The sequence below is a fragment of the Caretta caretta genome, chromosome 11 (genome assembly GCF_965140235.1).
Source record: "Caretta caretta isolate rCarCar2 chromosome 11, rCarCar1.hap1, whole genome shotgun sequence".
Taxonomy (NCBI): domain Eukaryota; kingdom Metazoa; phylum Chordata; order Testudines; family Cheloniidae; genus Caretta; species Caretta caretta.
In genome coordinates, this window is record NC_134216.1 from 17,868,376 (window position 1) to 17,890,278 (window position 21,903).

The window sequence follows — 21,903 nt, forward strand, 5'->3', positions numbered from 1 at the left end:
CATGCCTCCATTTGAAGCCTTGTAGGGGTTCACAAATGAAAAAATATTGAAAACTACTTGGCCAAACAACACTACAGCCTGGAAATGGTATAATGGCAAGGGAGCCAACTGTTAGTTGTTAGGATCCTACATCAGAACACAGCCTGGTACCAATGTTAGTGATCTGCTAACCAGGTTGAACTTAGGTGGACTCAGGATTACTCAGAGTTCCTCTATACAAATGTGCAGAGTTCTAAAGCAGTAAAATTTTGGGTTTAGACAGTGAATCTTGAACATTTGTGTTAATTATCCTTCAGCTCTGTGCTGAAAAACTAACTTTGTCTTTGTTTTCCCAATCTCTATGTATAACCAACACAAACAAACAGGCTAGCTGATACTTAGGTGATCAGTGTTCAGCACTGCTTCCTACACTGGTCACATTCCTGAATAGCCACGTCCTTCTGACAGTTGCCAATTCAGCTGTGCACAGTAATTCCTAACAATTGTCTTCTTGGCATAGATAAGGAACAGATAGGCGTACTGAATAGCCATCCAGTATTTCACTCAGTCTCTCTTTCCCTCCTCACCCTCCATTTACTGAGGACGGTACCATCCACAACAACAACATAAATAAGTCTTTAGGGATTTGCTTATGTCTGTATTTCCAGGATTCTGATTAATATTTTCTAGTGTAATAAAGGCCCAAAAGAGACGCTACGTGCAGCAATACATGCAGGATTTTGTTTTCCTATCTAGGTAATCCATGCACTCAGAGCCATTCAAGGGCAGGAACATTAATGCCATATTGTATTGTGCACTGTATATTTTCTTTCACAAAGGAGGGAGTGTATTTCCGTTCTAAATCTCTTTACCTATTCAGGTATATCCCATTAATCTATAGCAATGCAAGCTTCACTTCAGTCTCCAGCCTGAACTGTTTGTGCAGATAGCATTGTTTCTGTGCTTTATTTGTTTTAGTCATTTCAAATCATGCTCAAGTTGCTATCTATTAAAGTCCATTCTAGAAGGAAACAATGAGTTGAGAGATTATGTTTTTGTCTTGTCTAGGATTGCAAAAAATCCAGGGCAAAACAGAGACAACAGAATTAAGTTCTTTGTATTTTTCCTCTGATGAATGATTATGTGACAAGATTAGGTGATGCATTACATTTATCATTTGCATTCTCTGTCTTTCCATCCACCTTGTATGTCTGCTGAAAAGGAGAGATTTTGGAATTCCATGTTGAAGCTCTGTAGACTGAATATCCAGGTATTTACAACTGCAACTGAAAGGAATAAAAAACAAACAGAGCTTTCATGTCTATTTTCCCCTGTCCTTTCAACATCCAACAAGCCACAAAATGAACTATAAGACTGGACCTCTTTGGCTGCCAGACCTCAGTGGCAATTCTTAAGAGAACATCCATGCAACCTAGTAAGAGATCAGGACACAAGGACCCTAGCAAACATGCTAAATATCCAGATAATGAAGCAGATAGACATGAAGTTTTATCATTTAATAAATCAGACCTAAAAACAACAACAAAAGTTCTATGGATGCCTGCACCTTAAAACTTCTCCCATCTTGCATGAGACAACTGGTCCTTCTGGATATATTCCATTGAAACACATTGAATTCCTGTAAGGCAAAGACACCTTCCACCATCAGGACAAGTGGAATTTTAAGGCTCTGGAACTGTAAATGTTCTAAGCTGAACAATTTTGTCTTTAAAAGTCTAAATCTATAAACTTGAGGCTCTCACTGTTACCTTGTGCTCCCTTTGTCTCGTTGTTGTATTCATTTGTCGTCTCTCATCTTATACTTAGATTGCAAGCTATTGGGGAATGGCCCATTTTGTTTGTACAGCGCCTAGTACATTTTTAAATCGGGACGCCCAGATAACTTGCAACAAAGAGTTTTAAAAGAGCTGGCTGAGGAACTCACTGGACCATTAATGTTAATTTTCAACAAGTCTTGGAACACTGGGCAACTTCCAGAAAACTGGAAGAAAACTCAAGTTGTACCAATATTTAAAAAGGGTAAATGGGATGACCTGGATAATCATAGGTCTGTCAGACTGACATCGATCCCAGCCATGATAATGGAGCAGCTGTTACGCAACTGTAATGTGTTTACAGACCCCATACTGAACATGGACAGAAGGGAGAGGAGAGTCTTCCTTGCTCACAGGCAAACAGGCTGATAACATCCCTGCACAGCTTCTAGAACTGCCAATCCTGGAGGCAAGCAGCCACAGCTGTGACCATTAAAGAAAACAAGCCCAGCTATAAAGGAGGGAAAACAGAGAGGAAAAGGGAGGCAGAAGGACCTGGGGTAGAACAGCCCTGTGTCAGGCTTCTCTCTTAAGAAACTGACAAGGAGACAAAAGAAGACTGCAAGCCCTGGAGATTAAGGGCTGAAATTCAATTTAGGTTAAGAATGTATGGACTAGTCTAAATGTAGGTGAATTGACGGGGACCAGTTTGGAGAAAGCTGGGACACCTAGAGAGATTGCACCAAGAGCAGTTGGCAGGGGCTCAAAGAATAAAAGGAGGTAATACAATAAATGCTAATCAAAATAGATCCTATCAAACTAACCTGATGTCTTTTTTTATGAGATTTTGAGTTTAGTTAATAAAGATAATAGTGTTGGTGCAATAAACTTAGACTTCTGTAAGGCATTTGACTTGGTAACACACAACATTTTGATTAAAAAAACAGAATGATATAAAATTAACATAGCACACATTAAATGTAGTAAAAGCTGGCTACCTGATAGGTCTCAAAATGTAATTGTAAATGAGAGGTCATCATTAAGTGGGGTTGGTTTCTAGTGGGGTCCTGCAGAGATCAGGTCTTGGCTCTACACTATTTAACATTTTTATTAGTGACCTGGAGGAGAACATAAAATTATTATGGATAAATTTACAGACAACACAAAGATTGGGGAAGTGGTAAATAATTAAGAGGACAGGTCAGTGATTCAGAGTGCTCTGGATTGCTTGGTAAGGTGAGCGCAAGCAACCAATATATGTTTTAATATGGCTAAATGTAAATGTATACGTCTAGGAACTAGAATGTTGGCCATATTTACAGAATGGGGGACTCTGTCCTGGGAAGCAGTGACTCTGAAGAAGATTTGAGTATGGTGGATAATCAGCTGAACATGAGCTCTCATTGTGACAAAAGGGTTAATGCAATCCATGTATGCATAAACAGGAGAACCTCAAGTAGGAAGAGAGTGAATACTTTGCCTCTGTATTTGGCATTGGTGTGACCATTACTGGAATAGTGTGTCCAGTTCTGTGTCCACAATTCAAGAAGGATGTTGCAAAACTGGAGAAGGTTTGGAGAAGAGCCACTGTAAGGATCAGCAGAACTTGAACCTGCATCAACAGAGTCACCGGGCCACAGACATCACCACTTGGCATCATCTATGAATAGGCTGCTCCCTGCAAACTACAGCAGAAATACACTATGGGATGTTCCACTCAAAAGATGCAATTGGCAGCCACCCTGGAGGTTCCCAATTGGCCCTTGTGATGGGTTGGGTCACAGAGATGCCCGTGGAACTGCCACCTGATGTACTGGGACTACCTCTGAGCCCATCTTCCCTGCCAGCTGGGGACTTCAGTACCCTGCCTTGTTGAGCCAGACACGCTAGCCTGCTACAAACAGGCCCAGGTCTGGAGCACGTCCCCCAAAAGCTGCAGGCTTAACTGAAAATAGCTTAAGAAGTGCTCCTGTCTCTAGCACCCAGATACCCAGTTCCCAATGGGATCCAAACCCCAAATAAATCCGTTCTATTCATATAAAGCTTACATAGGGTAAACTCATAAATGGTTCACCCTCTATAACACTGATAGAGAGATATGCACAGCTGTTTGCTAGGAATTAAATTACTTGCTCTGGGTTAATTAATAAGTAAAAAGTGATTTTATTAAATATAAAAAGTAGGATTTAAGTGGTTCCAAGTAATAGCAGACAGAACAGAGTAAATTACCAAGAAAAACAAAACAAAAACATGCAAGTCTAAGCCCAGTACAGCAGGAAACTAAATGCAGGTAAATCTCACCCTCAGAGATGTTCCAATAAGCTTCTTTGACAGATTAGACTCCTTCCTTGTCTGGGTCCAACAATCACTCATACCCCTGTAGTTACTGTCCTTTGTTCCAGTTTCTTTCAGGCATCTCTTTGAGGTGGAGAGGCTATCTCTTGAGCCAGCTGAAGACAAAAAGGAGGGGTTTCCAGGGCCTTATATTGTCTTTCTCTTGTGGGTGGAAACCCCTTTGTACTCCTGTGTAAAATCCCCTCAACAAGATGGAGTTTGCAGTCACCTGGGCAAGTCACATGTCTATGAATGATTCAGCTTTTCCAGGCCGATGCCATTGTTTATATGTTAGTTTGAACATTCCCAGGAAAGCTCAGATGTGGATTGGCATCTCCCAAAGACCATTGTTAGTTCAGTGTTTCTTGATTGGGCACTTACTGAGAATAGTCCTTTCTCAAGCGGACCAAATGCTTCACTGAGGCTACTTAGAATCAAACAAGGAAATAGCCAATATTCATAACTTCAGATATTAAAATATACATGCAAACAAATAGGATGCATATATTCAATAGATCATACCCTTTGCAAAGATATGTTATGTGTTATATCTAGCATAAAACATATTCCAGTTATGTCATATTTACACTCATAAGCATATTTCTATAAAGCATTATGGGTGCAACATCACAGCCCCTTGACCTCATATAAGGCCAGGCAGATTTCAGGCAATTATGTAGATCCCCAGCGAGCTACCATGACTGATTCTGCTTCCTACTCCTGAACTCCTGGCATTGACTTTGGCTCTCTGATTTGGAGTCTGACCCTCACTCCAGACCTGACCTGGAAATCTGACTTTGAGCCACTTGAGCACCAACACCACTTGAACACCAACACCAAACAGCCATGAGAATGCTTATAGGATTAGAAAACATGCCTTATAGTGATGGACTCTCGGAGCTCAATCTATTTAGCTTAACAAAGAGAAGGTTAAGGGGTGATTTGATCACAGTCTGTAAGTGCCTATGTGGATAATAAGCACATAATAATGGGCTCTTCAGTCAAGCAGAGAAAGGCATAACATGATCCAATAGCTGGAAGTTGAAGCTAGACAAATTCAAACTAGAAACAAGGTGTAAGTTTTTAACAGTGAGAGTAATTAACCTCCGGAACAATTTACCATGCATCATGGTGGAGTCTCTATTACTGGCCATTTTTAAATCAAGATTGGATGTTTTTCTAAAAGCTCTGCCCTAGAATTATTCTGGGAAAGTTCTATGGCCTGTGTTATACAGGAGGTCAGACTAGAATATCATATGGGCCATCCTGGGTTTGGAGTCTCTGAATGGGTCCTAATCTCTGACTGGGACCTCAAAGCTCTATTACAATACAATAATAAATAATTTGAGATGTGGCCTCCCAATGACATGCAGCTGCCACTCTTCGTCTTGTGAGTGATGATGGTGCATGTGTTTCATCCACTGATAACACAGGTATCCCTCCCGGATCCATCAGCATAACAGATGACGATACTTAAAGATACTCCATGGTCCACTTGACCTAGTATTTATCAATGGCTGTGCTGTCTGTTCTGGAATTCACTCTTTCAGATTGAAGATGTCCATAAAAGGCACTCAACAGAAGTGACCTAGCACAGTATGTAGATATAGATATAGCACAGTACCAAATAAGCATTGGTCTGTCTATCCATCTTAGCTCTTAGATATTTTTTGTGATTTATTAATACCCATCTCTGTAGGGTTCAGATGACAGTGACACTAGGCACAGTAGCCTCTGATGGTATGAAGAGCTCTGCTACCATAGAGACAGACATAAAAGTCAGGTTCTTCACACATTTGGTACCTATTTTGTGTTTCCTGGGTGGGGTTGCACCTAGCCAAGATACGTGGGAAATAAAAGAAACCTGAATAGAAAGTTGCAAGAAAAAGCTGCCTCTATCATCTCATATATATATATATATATACACACACTGCATGTCCTCTGGGGAGCCATAGAAGGCAATGAAAAATGTCTTCATTGGGACTATTTCCCAGGCTGCCAGAAGAAATGGGCAGGCCAAAATTTTAAGAACTCTGAAGATGCTTCCCACCAGGGACAAATTCAGAATTGCCTTATGACAAAGTTTAAAATTACAATTGCCATTTTTAAGCCTGCTACTGTGCTGAACTGTATCATCTGGGTAACACTGGCCGTAGGACAGCTCTCTGTGAGAGCATTAGCTGTTGCCATGCTGCTAAGCCAGTGTGCTTATCTGCCTATGACATCCAGGAGAAACCAATCAATCTCTGCTTTTTATCAGGCCTCTCCCTGGTCTTTGGGGAGAGTGTAGTTCTTACATTATTATTACTATTTAATATTTTTATTACTGTAGTGTCTAAAGGCCACAATAAGCCAGGGCAACATTGTGCTGACTGCTGTACAATGAATGACATTCCCTGCCCCAAAGAGTTACAGACAAAACATAAGCAGGTGGACGAGCTGAACAAGCAGGCTGGGTTGGAGTGGGAAAAGGGTAACATATAAATATATATCTGCCCCCATTTTCCAGTAGGGCTTTGCTGGAACCCAGGACTGCAAAAATGGTTGCAAAGAGAGACGATAATTCCCAGCAATGCTGCTCTCCTGGGTCTAAAAAAGAATGGCTACGAACCAACCTGAGCCAGGACTTTTCCCTCAATATTGAGGAGAAAGAAGAGTTCCAGCCCATTCCGCTCATGGAGCTCCAGCTTTGGACCTGAAAACCAGAATCAAGAGTACTTTGCATCTACCAGATTGATTCCTGGAGATTACCTCCTCCCCACTCAGTGACCTCGTATTCTGACCCACAGTTTTTTGTTTTTTCCACAAACAGGGTAAGACTGGTCCAAAAACCTTCCCCTCATAAACCTTGAAGGTCTGCCACAGGCCATAATAAAGCCCTTTTTGTGAATACTTAGTACTTCAGTCAGAACTGACTGAAGCTTTCCTACAGTAAGTTATCTGATTAGATATCCTGTGTAGAACTCCACTCTATAAATGAAACTTAAAATAAAAGTGACCATATGCCAGGCAAAAGCTAGACTCTTGGAGTGAGGAGTTCCCCCCCTCCCTTTTTATTTTCTAGAAGCAATAGCCAAAATTTTCAAACTAGGCACACAAATCCACATTGAGTCACCTAACTACAGGCTTTTCAGAGATGAGAAGGTTCTCATTTATATGTTGCTCATGATGCTTTTAAGGACAGCAGGGTGACTTCTCTATGTCAATACTGCCAACGTGTGAAGGAGAGAATTAAAGTTTGTCAGAGTTTAATTAATTAAGGGATCTGTATCAACCAAAACTGCATTTTATAAAATTCACAATGATTAGGATTAGCAGCACCAGCATAGCATGGGAAGGAAAAAGAGCTATGGCTGGCCAAGTAGAATTTATCTTCGTATTTGAAAGAAACAGTGCTTCATTTAGGGCTGCATTTGTGGCACAATAGGCTCAGGGCTTAGTTGTGTCTTAAAATTGCAGTCTGCAGTAGGGTCAGTTGTGAGCTACCCCACCTCCTAGAGGCATTTTGGCCTCAGGAGACCAGGGGAGTGCAACTGCTCTGACACCCTTTCACAGGGTGCTGGATCCATTCCTTCATGGAGCTAGGTGGCATGAAGAAGGCCTGGGTTATGGCCCTGTCCCGTATAGAGAAGCTCATGCTGAAAATGGTACTACCTGGGAACATTCCTTGTATTCAAGGGCGCACAAAGACTGAGATTGTACCTGGCTCCTGTGTTGAGGCAGGGGATGGGAGAAGAACTATAGAGAAAAATAAAGGGAGTTAAGGGTCTGATCCACCAAACAAGATTGAAATATTAGTATCCATCCCTGGTATGGACAAGAACAGATGATCCAATGGCAGAAAGAACTCCTAATGTTAATGGATTAAAATTCCTAGATAAAAATGGCATGGTTGATGAGGTCCCTGATAGGCATATGATTATATACAGGGCCTGTAAGGACACACAGAATGATCTTACCTTGGTCAGCCATAATAGTAGCAAAAATGTACTGTAAACATTGCTACAGTGTCAGGAGAATGCCAGAAAACTTGTCTATTTTTTTTTCAATTCCTCTGTGTTTCTAAGTCTTAATTGCATCCCTTCCTTTTTTCTACTGTGCAGTTCAGTCACTTATAACAACAAATACATTATCACAAGGTTAAACTACAGTACTCTTGATGAATGAAATATTCCAGTTAGAAATGTTTTTGTACTGAAGCCTGAAGAGTCTGATCTTTCAAGGTTGCTTAATATATTAACAACCCAAAAAAAGAGTGGCAAGAATTTTCTGTTTGCAAAATAAAAATATTCTGTAAGCTTTGAAGCAAGTGCTTCTGTCTGGTGTCTCTCTCTTTTGTGCTGTTATGGTTTTGTTTTTGTTTTTTTGTATGTATGGTCACAATCCTGCAAGTCCTTGACAACACAACTTTACCGAATTCAGTTAACATTTAGTGCACATAGGTCTTGCAGAATCAGGACTTATTGTACTTTTGTTTTCTTTTAAAGCCAAGAATATATTAAAGGCAATAAAGCTGGTTATATTGCTATGAAGAATCTACAAGCAGGCACATGTCCCACACTGCTTTACAAACACCATATGTAAAGTCTATACTCAACCCCTTTTTCTGGGGCTTGGCTTCATCACTTCAAATCTTCTCCCCAGTCTTGACTGCCCGTACAGTTCCCCAAAGTACTCATTCTCCACCCTAGAGAACCATTCATACCTCTCATATCCACATCCAGCTGGAACAATGAATGACCTGCCTTAGTGAGTCAGAAGAGCCCATTTAACCTTTCCCAGCAGAATCCACACCAGATAGCAGAGTGGAGTGGTTTAGGCAAAAATCCCAGCTGGTTACAGAACTATTTTAAAAAGGGGACCAGGGAAGGAGGAAAAAGGCAGAGGTGAAGTGTCACTAGACAAAGACAAATTACCTGCTGAGGTAGGAAGGATGGGTGCCTTTCTCCTAGCCACAGAGAAAATAAAGGGAATTTAGTTAGGTTCCATCCACTATTCATTCCAAAGGCACAACCCATATTTATTCTATTACATAGATTAGATTAGACAGATAGATGTGCAAAGAATTTTTACTAATCGGTGCTTTTAATCAAGATGGGCTCAGGCTACAGGTACTGCTGACCTCTCCAAAATTAGGAGGGTGTTCTCATACAGAGTTTCAGGCTGGACGATAAGAAAGGGGTAGAGACCGTTAATAGAATTCAGATCTGTGTTTGGGCTCAGATTTCAAACACGTCTTAACATTTAGAATTCAACCAGTCTCTAATTTTAATGGAGTCTGAAATTGCTCTGTAACTCCTGATTTTCCTTCTGCTTTTGCATTAATACTACTATGACTTAACATGTTCACGTGCTCTAGAGCAGTGCTTCTCAAGCTATCTGATGTGGGGGACCAGCAATTTTTTTTCCCAGTGTGTGCGCAGACCCGCAGCCAATGGCTCACAGACCGGCACCGGTCCGCGGACCACCACTTTGAGTAGCACTGCTCTATAGTACCTGCTCAAAATGCTGCACATTCATTCATTAGCTGAGGATGCTTTGATTCTGCAAGCTCTGTGGTGCTCTATAGTGCACGTACATCAATAAAATAAAATGCACTAAAATACTCTCCTCCCGCTTGGTGGACATTTTAGTGATTCAGATAACGAGGCAGCAAAAACAAACAAAAGACATCACTACTGTAACTGATTTTACTTTTAAAGGAGGTCATTAAAGGCCTGGTGGTAAATTACTCTGCTTACACAGTTGTTTAAAGCAATGGACATCTCCGTGAATTGTTTCTGCAGTTTCTAATACAGCTCTGAATCTCTTTATTTTACTTTCTCTCATTTGTAGTGGAGGCATGAGACATTTGAAAAAATGGATGTCCTTTCATGCAGAAGTCAGGAACAAGAAACCACACTCAAGAACAAACCTATGTCTTTCTCATTGCACCAGGCCATGTTTCCTTGAACACTACCATTTTTCCATAAGCATTACAAAGGTCACTTTATTTGGGGAAGTGGTCCAATTGCCATCAATCTGAATAAGCTCAGGAGGATTTGTTATGAGTTTTTATTAGTATTACAGTAGCACTTTACAGTGATCATCTGAGACCAAGGCTCCATTGTGCTAGGTGCTGTTCAGACACACAGAAAGGTGTGCTCAAAGGGTAAAAGAAAGGGAAAACTGAGGCACTGAGTGAATAAAACCCTGACTCGGGAGAGTATGTAAGCATATGCATAAGTATAAGCACATGAGTAGATCCATTAGCTTAAATGTTACACATCTACTTAAGTATCTTGCTGAATCGGGAGCTAAGTGACTTGCCCAAGACCACAGAAATTGACCCCAAGTCTTCTAAGACCCAGGCCAATGCCTTAACCACAGTCCATCTTTTCCAGAATTTAGCCCGAAATGATCATTCCTGGTGTCACAAATCCATACAATAATGCATTATGGATATTTGAGGTGCTATGTAAAAAAGTATTTTATTTTTATTGGTAAGAATCAAAAACAATATCTAAGTGGTGGATCTTTTTGTGCAAACAAAAGTGATGAAGAAATAAAAGTACTGGAAAGAATAATACAAATCACACCAGATTACATGATACATTTGTGCTATAGTGTGATATATTTTTCACATATCTAATCCATTTAAAACATGCCATACCATTGTTTTTCAAATTTATTATTGTTCTAAACACATTTACATCTAGATTCAATATTATCATATTCTATAACACAGGGATGAAAGCTACAGGTTTTTTTGTTTCTTATTGAAGCCAAATATCTGCCAGAACAAGTTCAAATCAAATCCTACTCTTCAACAGGATTTTCATATATATTCTTCCCCAAAACAGGCGATCTTATGCGGCATACATGAAAACGTCTCAGCTCATGTGATCGGATGTGTTTCTTGACTTTAGCAAAGCTTTTGACACGGTCTCCCACAGTATTCTTGTCAGGAAGTTAAGGAAGTATGGGCTGGAAGAATGCACTATAAGGTGGGTAGAAAGCTGGCTAGATTGTCGGGCTCAACGGGTAGTTATCAATGGCTCCATGTCTAGTTGGCAGCCGGTATCAAGTGGAGTGCCCCAAGGGTCGGTCCTGGGGCCGGTTTTGTTCAATATCTTCATAAATGATCTGGAGGATGGTGTGGATTGCACTCTCAGCAAATTTGCGGATGATACTAAACTGGGAGGAGTGGTAGATACGCTGGAGGGGAGGGATAGGATACAGAAGGACCTAGACAAATTGGAGGATTGGGCCAAAAGAAATCTGATGAGGTTCAATAAGGATAAGTGCAGGGTCCTGCACTTAGGACGGAAGAACCCAATGCACAGCTACAGACTAGGGACCGAATGGCTAGGCAGCAGTTCTGCGGAAAAGGACCTAGGGGTGACAGTGGACGAGAAGCTGGATATGAGTCAGCAGTGTGCCCTTGTTGCCAAGAAGGCCAATGGCATTTTGGGATGTATAAGTAGGGGCATAGCGAGCAGATCGAGGGACGTGATCGTTCCCCTCCATTCGACATTGGTGAGGCCTCATCTGGAGTACTGTGTCCAGTTTTGGGCCCCATACTTCAAGAAGGATGTGGATAAATTGGAGAGAGTCCAGCGAAGGGCAACAAAAATGATTAGGGGTCTGGAACACATGAGTTATGAGGAGAGGCTGAGGGAGCTGGGATTGTTTAGCCTGCAGAAGAGAAGAATGAGGGGGGATTTGATAGCTGCTTTCAACTACCTGAAAGGGGGTTCCAAAGAGGATGGCTCTAGACTGTTCTCAATGGTAGCAGATGACAGAACGAGGAGTAATGGTCTCAAGCTGCAGTGGGGGAGGTTTAGATTGGATATTAGGAAAAACTTTTTCACTAAGAGGGTGGTGAAACACTGGAATGCGTTACCTAGGGAGGTGGTAGAATCTCCTTCCTTAGAGGTTTTTAAGGTCAGGCTTGACAAAGCCCTGGCTGGGATGATTTAACTGGGAATTGGTCCTGCTTCGAGCAGGGGGTTGGACTAGATGACCTTCTGGGGTCCCTTCCAACCCTTATATTCTATGATTCTATGATTCTATGACAAGAAGTCACGGTGTAACATGAGCAATTTGACATGAAGCCATGACTGAGTCAGCTAAAATGTAAAAGGGAATAACAAGCAGTTGCATCAGACAGGAAATATCTCCGTCAAATGCTTGTGGCAAATTGCAGCAATAGAAGTTTTAAAACATGGTGAATATTTGCAAAGTGAATAACAGACAGTGCCCTGTAACCAGGTTGACTATCCAAGAGTCCTAGTAATTGAAAGAAGGAACCCAGTTCTTAAATATTTCCCTATGTCCTTAAAGAGATTTTTAATCTGTGTTTTTCTTCCCATTCTTTAAAACGGTATTATATGCTTTTGAGGTAGTTATTTTGTTATTTAACATTAATTTGGACTGTGGCAGCACCTGCCAGCCCCAATCAAGGATTGACACTCCACTGTGCTAGATGCTTCACACACATACTACGTTTTGTATGAGTATGGGATTACTATAACTGTCTCTACCTGAAAGAGATGACAGGCTACATATGCTTGTCATCATAATAATTTCATACTACAAATTTCATAATGAACTTTAGCCAGCATTTTAATATCATTTTTTCAAATATCACTCTCAAAGGCTCATGCTGGCTACGTCAGGCTTGATGTTTGGTGCCAAATCATACAGTCAGCAGGAGTTTTGATGTTTTAAGGAATGTAAGATTTGGTGCTGGTTTGCTACGTTCCCTATTCAGTTGTTTGTTTGTTTGTTTTTTAAATGTTGGTGCTGCATTCTTTTCCCCCAGAGTATTTCCTTCTGTAAGCAAGAAGGAATACATGAAGAGAAGAAACAAAGTGTGAAATCATTTGAGTTGCTTTCTTTAGGGTATACAACATGTGTGCTTTAATTCAATGAAGCATTAAGCTGGCCCATGGATCTAAATGAGGATCTGATCATGCAAGGTGACAGGCACCACCAGTGACCTTATGGTCAATGGGAATTGAAGTGGACCCTTCAAAAACACTTTCATATACAAATATACAGACAAATATTGTAATCCTTACTCAGTCCTTATGAAGGGAAAAATACCCCAGGTCTGCAGGACTTGACCCACAATGACCAGGTAACATGCAGGGACCCTCAGGAAGAGAGTTTGATGTAAGTTGTGTCCCCATTTTTGTTGTTGGTTATACAAGGGACATTTTAACCAGACATCTCTGGTTTTATTCTTGAGTTTTCTGACACAGCAAAAGAAATCCAGATATGTCAATATCAAAATAAAATAGACAGCTATACGGCGGGTCAGTGCCTGGGTTATGTGGGTGCACTAAAAGGTGAGTGAGTCAATTGTGGGCATCCATGCAACAACAGAGGAATCAGGAACTCAAGAGAGAGCTAGGAGGGAGCCCTGCGACCACACCCACCAACACATCATAACTTCTAAATCTATTGCCTGGGGTGTGGTCTTTTCACTTATTCTTTTTTAAGGAACAGCAGAGTGAACCCTCCCATGCATTCCTCCCTGAACACTTCTACCCACCTGGTAGGCCTGGCCAGATTAACCTTTTGTGGGCCCAGCACCAAACATATTTGTGGGCCCCCCCCGGGGGGGCTATGAGGCATGGTGCAGATGGGGGGGTTAGTCCCCAGAGCCAGGGGCCGGCTGGAGGCAATGGGGCACGGTGTGGAGGCACCGCTCTGCCCAGCCCAGCTCAAGGCACTGTTTACAAACCGGCAGCTGCCAGATGCACCCTGGCCCATCCGGCCCTGTGCTCCCAGCATGCCCCTTCCCCTGAGGGGTAGACCCGTTCCACGGGCAGCACCACACCACCCAGTGCACCACCAACCCCTATACCCAGAGCCCTCCCCACCCATGCATCCCTCCTACAGGCCCCCCACCACAACTGCACAGTGCCTCCCTACTGAGACCCCCACAGACCCCTATGTCCAGCACCCCTCGGACTCACTATGTCCAGCGCATCCCCTCCTAGAGACCCCCCACACACAGACCCTCCACCACAACTGCACAGCGCCCTGCACACCATCACCCCCGCCAAGTGCCCCCCATCCACATAACCCTCCCCTGCCCAGCTCCCCCACCCACAGACACCCACTGCCCAGGACCCCAACCCACATGGACCTCCCCAATCCCCCACAGCCCAGTGGCCCCCACAGACCTCTCCCATAGACCAACTTCTCCACGCCTTGCCCCGAGGCCGCACTCAATGGCCCCAATGGAAGGTGACTGTGTCTGCCAGGCTGAGCTGGCAGCGTGGCCGGGGCTGGCACCAAGGCAGGGATCTCTCCGGCCCCTTGGGAGTGGCATGATCAACCAGGTCGGAGCAGGATCAGGGCCTTCCTGAGCTGGGCTCCCTCAGGGTCCACTTTCCTGGTGGGGCCCATCTGAACTCCCCCCTGCCCTGCTTCCCCCCTTCCACTGGCTTAGATTGGCCTGACCTCTGCACCAGTCCCAGGTGGCTTGGCCCCTGGGAGGTGGGCGGGGCCCCACAGGTGCCAGGCAGCAGAGACTTCTTGGAGTTGGAGCTGCATTTGGGAGCAGGGCAGATCCTTGGGACGTGACCCCCGAGAGCTCACCTGCCCTGGCCACGCCCACCAGCACCGCAGCCAGCAGCCCTGCCCAGCCCATATGGCAGAGTCTAGCTGCTGGGCAGCGAGCCCCCTAAAGGTGAGCGGGACTGCTACCTTGGAGCCGCTCACACACCAAAGCCTGGGTGCTGGACTGCCCCAAAAGAGGGGCCAGACCTACCTGTGTGGATGGGTTAGACAGGTCTGTAATGGGCCCCTTCCCAGTGTGGGTCCGGCAGTAAACTTGGTACTGCTGGTAGGACAGTTCTAAAAATGACTGCACCACTGACACGACCCTTCTTCTCCATCTCCAGCTTCAGCTTTAGCAGGCAAGAGCAAGTTTAGACCTGCTGAAAGCAGGTTGTTGACATTTTATCTTACTGTGTGATTTGACATACCTATGTAACTCAATACTCACTACTTTGAGGACAATGACTAGTGTTAAATCATATGCACAATATTCTCTTTTCTGGCACCATCCAACATTGGTGTGATCTAACGCCCTGTTCTACCAACACTAACAAAAAAAAAATCACAATGCTCTAAGTTCTGACTCTTCTGTCCAGAAGTTTGCCTTTTCTGCTTGCCATTGATTCTGGTCCCCAATGACGCTTTAAAGGACCAATTCAGTAAGCCACAAATCTACATCATATTTAACAAAGAAGCACTTGGTCTACTTAAATTTCTGCCTTTTGCTGCATAGCCTGCTAAACTGCTGAATTACTTAGTCAGCCTGGAGAAAGGCTCTTTAATGTTATGACAAACCGTGACTAAATTAATAGTAATCTATTGCTATATACAGAAGGCTGGATTCTGCAGTCTGCCTGGTCCATTAAGCAATTTTCTACTTGTACATTCTAAGTGTGATGCTTTGGGGTTCACTCAGACCAGTGAGGGGTTGTGTCACCACCTGCGATGTAACTGTGGGTGCTTCTGTGTTGTGTAGCATTGGCTGAGGGTATGTCTACACTGCAATTATACACCCACAGCTGGCTCATGCCAGCTGACTAGGGCTTGGGGGGCTCAGGATAAAGGGCTGCTTAATTGTTGTGTAGATGTTCAGACTCAGGCTTTGATACCCTCCCACCTTGCATATTTTTTCACCCAAAATGCCAAGGACTCAAAGCTTCCAAGTCTTCCATTGCTAGATGGATTGGGCTATGCATTGTGACTGCATCCAAGGCATCACTGATTCCAGTCCCAGAGGGACTCACCCTACACTGCACATGATCCCTAGAAGTGTTATGGGCACAAAAAAGCAAGTGCATCCGCATTATAAATGTGCAAGGCAGCCACCTGGTCAACAGCTACTACGTTTATCAAGCACTATGAGAACATGAGGACATAAGAATGGCCATACTGTATAGGACCAAAGGTCCAACTAGCCCAGTATCCTGTCTTCCACCAGTGGCCAATGCCAGAGGGAATGAACAGAACAGGTAATCATCAAGTGATCCATCCCCTGCTGCCCATTCTCAATTTCTGGCAAACAGAGGCTAGGGACACCATCCCTGCCCATCCTGGCTAATAGCCATTGATGGACCTATTCTCCATCAACTTATCTTGTTCTTTTTTTACCCTGTTATAGTCTTGGTCTTCACAGGTGGCCTCCCTGTCAGGCTTTCTTTGGCAGCAAGGTGCTGCAGGCAGTCGCCCAAAAATAATTTTGCCTTTTGAGCAAATCCTATAAACAGGGAGGGACAACATCTTTTTTCTCTCTTCTTTCTGATCTTTTCTATAACCCTCCCTACATCTGTTTACTGCTTGTTACTTCCCAGACAGACAGAATGTGGGAGACACTGGGAGGCAGAACAGAAAATTTCTTACCTATAATTTCCTTTCTGCTAGCAAAGTGTTCCACAACTCCCTGAATGGCCCAAGGGTCCGATGATGAGTGGGAACTTTACCATGTGATTTTGTGGGGGCCTAGGAGGAGGTCCACCATACATAGTTGGTCTGGAGTATGTTACTAATATTGTTTTACAAGTTTTGCAGCTGTTATCTGACAACAAGAGGGAGCAGAGGAGGTGTGGCCACAGTGTGTGGTGCTAAAACTTTGATCCACCTCCATGAGCTGCAAAGAGGAGGGGAGCAGCCTGGATTTCCAGAACTGAGGGAGACAATGCTAGCAGAAAGAAAAGCCAGACATACTGAAGGCTGAACTCAACTTCCGCTTTAATTTAGTGACATTGCCACATTGGAGCTGGATTTAGAGATGACACCAAGAGTGTGCTATGTCAGTCATTGCTGATCCATCATATGACAATGGCAAAGAGCAAGATAAAATAAAGTTATAGCTTTTTAAAATAATTCTTACCCTCACCTTTGTTTTCTACAATCCATAGACTACAATATGTGAATTTCAGGCACAAATAATATATGCTCAGTCTCCTACTAGCCTTTTCTTGTGTGAAATAATGTCCATTAAACTGAGCAGGCTGCCATGAGCACATAACATGACCTGCACTGGCTGCCAGTTCCCTTCTGAATTAAATGCAAGGTAGTTATTTATCACATATAAAGCGTTGAATGACCTGGGATCTAGTTATCTTAGAGCTCATCCTTGTCCTGTGAGCTCTATCACAGAATCTGCCATTGAGATGAATGTTTTTTCTATCTGTCCACAGTGCTACATTTCTTCCAGAAGGCGGCGGGGAGGGGGTGGGAGGATTTTCTGCAAAAGGTCTTCAGATATGCAATTAACTCCCTCTTGTGATCCAGCATAGTCAGAGTTTGGCAGCCCTTAGGATACAATGCAAGATTAATATAATGATTTTTGCTTTTGCCTTTAAGTTCTATGTCTAGAAGCGTACTTATTGTCAGTGGGCAAGAGTGAGGTTGGATGGTAGTAGAGACAGGTCATCTGTCTGCCCATTTGATGGCAATTGTTTTAGTTTTTTGAAGATTTGTAAGTGGTAGGCATTTCTAAGTAAATAAAACATCACCCAGGGCTCCAGTTAGAGCTATGTCTATCTACCGGGGAGTGCAGGATAGAGATTTCCTCAGACTATCAAATATGATAAACCATTTTCCTTTACTAAGAGGAAGCTCATGCAATGCCAATGGTGGCTTTTTGTTGTTGTTGTTGTTTTATTTTGTTTTGTCTGAGCACCCACTGCAATACAGCCTGTCTTGTCAGCAGCTATAAATGCCTTTGCTCCTGGTTTCAGAGTAGCAGCCGTGTTAGTCTGTATTCGCAAAAAGAAAAGGAGTACTTGTGGCACCTTAGAGACGAACAAATTTATTTGAGCATAAGCTTTCATAAGTTCTTTTTGCTCCTGGTGTCTCCCTTTGCACCTCTGTTTGGGTTTGGCAGGTAACTACCAATGCATAAGGCCAAGTGTTTTGTTGAGTGCACAATAGCTGCTTTATTTGGTAACAAAGTTACTGCCTTACCAGTGTGTAGCTTATTGTTTTAGGTTGCCTTGACTATTGACCTGTATTTAGTTGTGACACTCTGTGTACCTTTCCCAGGCCTGAAAAAAGCTCTGTGTAAACTCAAAAGCTTATTGCTTTCACCAGCAGAAGCTGGTCCAATAAAAATGATTACTTCCCCTATCTTCTCTCTCTCATATCTGAGATGTAATTCAGGGTAAACTAGAAAGATGATTGTAAGGCATAAACTCCACAGTTGCCTGTATGCTGGTATCATTTCCACCCAACTCTCAACAGTGCAAACATATGCCAGATATTGTCCAAACTTACTCCCATCCTGGTATTTTCCTTTATTATTAAATTAAATAACAACAAACTTAATCCTTATCGTGATCTTAACTTTCCTAGGGATTCTCAATCTTGTCTACTTCTGTCTTGGAGCTAATGGGACTCATCTGGTCTGCTTGCAAATTGAGTCAAATGAACAGCTCTGCACTTCTATGCAGGGTCCTAGGGCCAGATACCTTGTCACTGTGTACCACCTTATAACCAACAGACATAGATTTATTATCTCCCATACTCCCATTCAAGCATTGCAGACATGGAGTTAGATTATAATCAGAGATGGACCCAAACCAAAATCTCAGAATAAAATACCTCTTCTTTTGGAGATGTTAAGATCTTCTGATCCAAAACTTGCAACTTCTGCTCATCTTCAGCCATAACAGGATCCCACTCCTGCTCCCAGTGAAGCTCTTGTTTTGCCATTGATTACAGTAGAAAGCATCAGTTCCCTTCTGAGAAGTTCTGGGATCAGTCCTTTTTAGCTTAAAAAGTAGTCTCTGGTGCTATAAATCAAATGCCTCCATTTTAAAACTTTAATTACCAAAATAGTAACCAGAAAAGGAGGACTTGTGGCACCCTAGAGACTAACCAATTTATTTGAGCATAAGCTTTCGTGAGCTACAGCTCACTTCATCTGATGCAACTCACGAAAGAGTATGCTCAAATAAATTGGTTAGTCTCTAAAGTGCCACAAGTCCTCCTTTTCTTTTTGCGAATACAGACTAACACGGCTGCTACTCTGAAACCTGTCAAAATAGTAACAGCAGTTCCTTTTTAAGGAGGCTTGAAGTAAAACAAATCAGTCTTTAAACCCAGAACCTAATGCCTGCTATAAGTCATACGTCACTTGGCTATTCTGAAGAAGAGAACATGTCAATTGCAATTATTCAAAATATGACATGTTTTCTTAACCTTTTGTTGCTGGCAATGCATTTAGCATGAGTGAAAGTTGCTCCTACCTGTCTTATATTTCCTAGAGTCTACACTGTAAATTGTGACATTCATCAAATAGATTTAAAAAAAAAAAAGCAGCAGCTTAATAATAATTATAGATGGGCACAACTTTCACGTTCAGATTTTGAACCCCGTCAAAGTTCAGGGGATTAATAGGCGCTTGGATTTTGGTTTGGCCAATTATAGCAATAGGGACTGGCTGGCCCTAAAATTTGGATCTGCACCCAAATTCAGATTCCAGCATCCACTCCAGCATTCAGGGTTTTGTGCATCTCAAAGAACATTAGGAGTACAGAGATTTACTGAATAGACCGTAGTATTCAAGACTTTCTTTTTTATTTCCCAAACTTGCCTTAGAAGAGAGCATGTTGTTGATTAGAACATCAGGCTAGAGATCGTTGATGTACTAGTAATATTGTCACAGAGATTTAATTAGACATCCTGGGCTAAATTCTGCTCTCTGTTACACTGGTACAACACCACTGACATCATTGAGCTTGCACAGTAGTAAATAAAAGTGGAATTTGATTTCCCTGAGTCAGGATTTTCCAGCACATCTACGAGATGTGCTGCGATTACTGCTGTGATTTTCATTGAGGTTAAATGAGTATTTGATACCATTTCACAAGCTTAACATCATTTATTGTTCTTTTTTGTATAGCATCATAGATGTTCATGGAATTCTACAGCAAAAGAGAAAGATAAGGCCTTCCCCTTAGAGCTTACAATCTAAAGTTAGACCAACAACATGAGAAATGGACAACAGACATAGGGAGCACAAAACTACAGAAAATGAGGGAGTTACTGCATAAGGGGACTGTGTCCCTCAGATGCTGAGGTAAAATCCTAGAGTATTCATAGTGTTAGAAGTCAGTGTGCAGGAGCTTTGTCAATTCTGTACAGCAGGACCAGTGCAAGGGAGAAGCTCACACTCTTTGTTTTTAAATAAGCAGATGATAAGTTCCAGAATGGTTGAACCAATGAGAACATTAAGAGCTGTGGAGTTAAACCCTGAGCTGCATGGGAGGCCGTGAAAGAACGGAAAGGATAGGACCCAGGAGCAACCTTCACCATTTTGCCAACCAGGGTGGAAAATGTATACCCGCTCCTAAACTCAGACTTGCACATTCACAGGGCCTCATCTCCAACTCTCACAGTAATAAATGGGAGTCTTTCCATTGTCTTCAATGCAAGCTGAGTCATGACTTCAAGTGAGGCCTAATTCCTCTTGGGCCAAAGAGATTTTTTTAAAAAAGAAACCCAAATAAAACAACACAAGCTGTAAAGAACTCATGCAGCCTGTGTAGGTCATGTGATTAAATGAATATAGCTTACTCCCTATTTGTCACTGCTCACCAGAGACTGCCCATGCCAGCTATATATGAACCCAGCAAGTAATGGTCATTGTCTGCTCATTGCTATGGGTGCCTGACTCCTTATCTGCTAGGTTCTGTGTTGTGATCCTGGACTAAAACCTGCCGTTGCTTCAGCTGAACCTGAATCTGTTGTGAATGTTATCTTGTTTCATGATAAAAATGCAATTTTAGTTTGTACTCAAATTTAAAAATACAGTGTGCCTTGTGCACACCTGTGTAAAGTGGGTGTAAAACATTACCATTCTGATTAGTTAATGATTACAAAAGATGAAATGGAGAATCAAGCCACTTAGATCTGAAAAGCTGATGAAGGCCCATTCTATTTAACAACACCATAGAGAGTCCATATCTGCTCCAGCATCTACTCTTAGCCCACAGATGTGTAAGTACTTCTGTCCTTTATGCTAAATGAGCCAGAACTTCATCATCATAAGCCCATGCAGGTTAATGAGGATGTGACACTGTTATCCTGGCTGCTTGTCTCCACCATGAACCTGAGGCTGACCTTGGCAAGGAAATGCCATCCCTTGATGATTTGACACACAGGACTTTTTATGATCCATCAATGACAAGACTGTATCAGCAACTTCAGGGGAGCAGAAAAATAATTAAACAGAAAAACAGCACCAGTTTATGGAAACTTTTAATGTGTGACTATGCCACTACATAAGATTCTTGTTGCTTGCATTTACTGGGCCAGATCCTCAGCTGGTGTAAATTGAGGTAATTCCATTGAAGTCATATGTTTCCATTCCCTCAGTCTTAGATTTACATGTAGGTTTTTACATTGTTTTTAAATTATTACAATGTAAAGAAATGACAATTGTATCTGAAATTATTTGATTCAGAAATTTATTTAAGTTTCAGAAATTTCCCAGCAATAGAACAGGAAAGAATGTGCCAAAGAAACTCAAGGGAACAAGAGAACAAAGGTTAAAAAATGCTTGGAAATTACTGCATGTAGCACCATGAAAAATCTATATTTGAATGTTTATTATACATGCAAATAAAAAATAAACAAATAAAAGGGGAAGCTTGCCCTGCAACATTCCCCATCCTTAACCCTCCCCATCCTTTAACTCTCCCTTTGACTCTAACTTTCTACCTTCATCTTCTCTCTTCTCTTCTCACTCTCTCCAGTTTTCCCCTATTTTGGTAATGGCTGAGCAACCCACCCA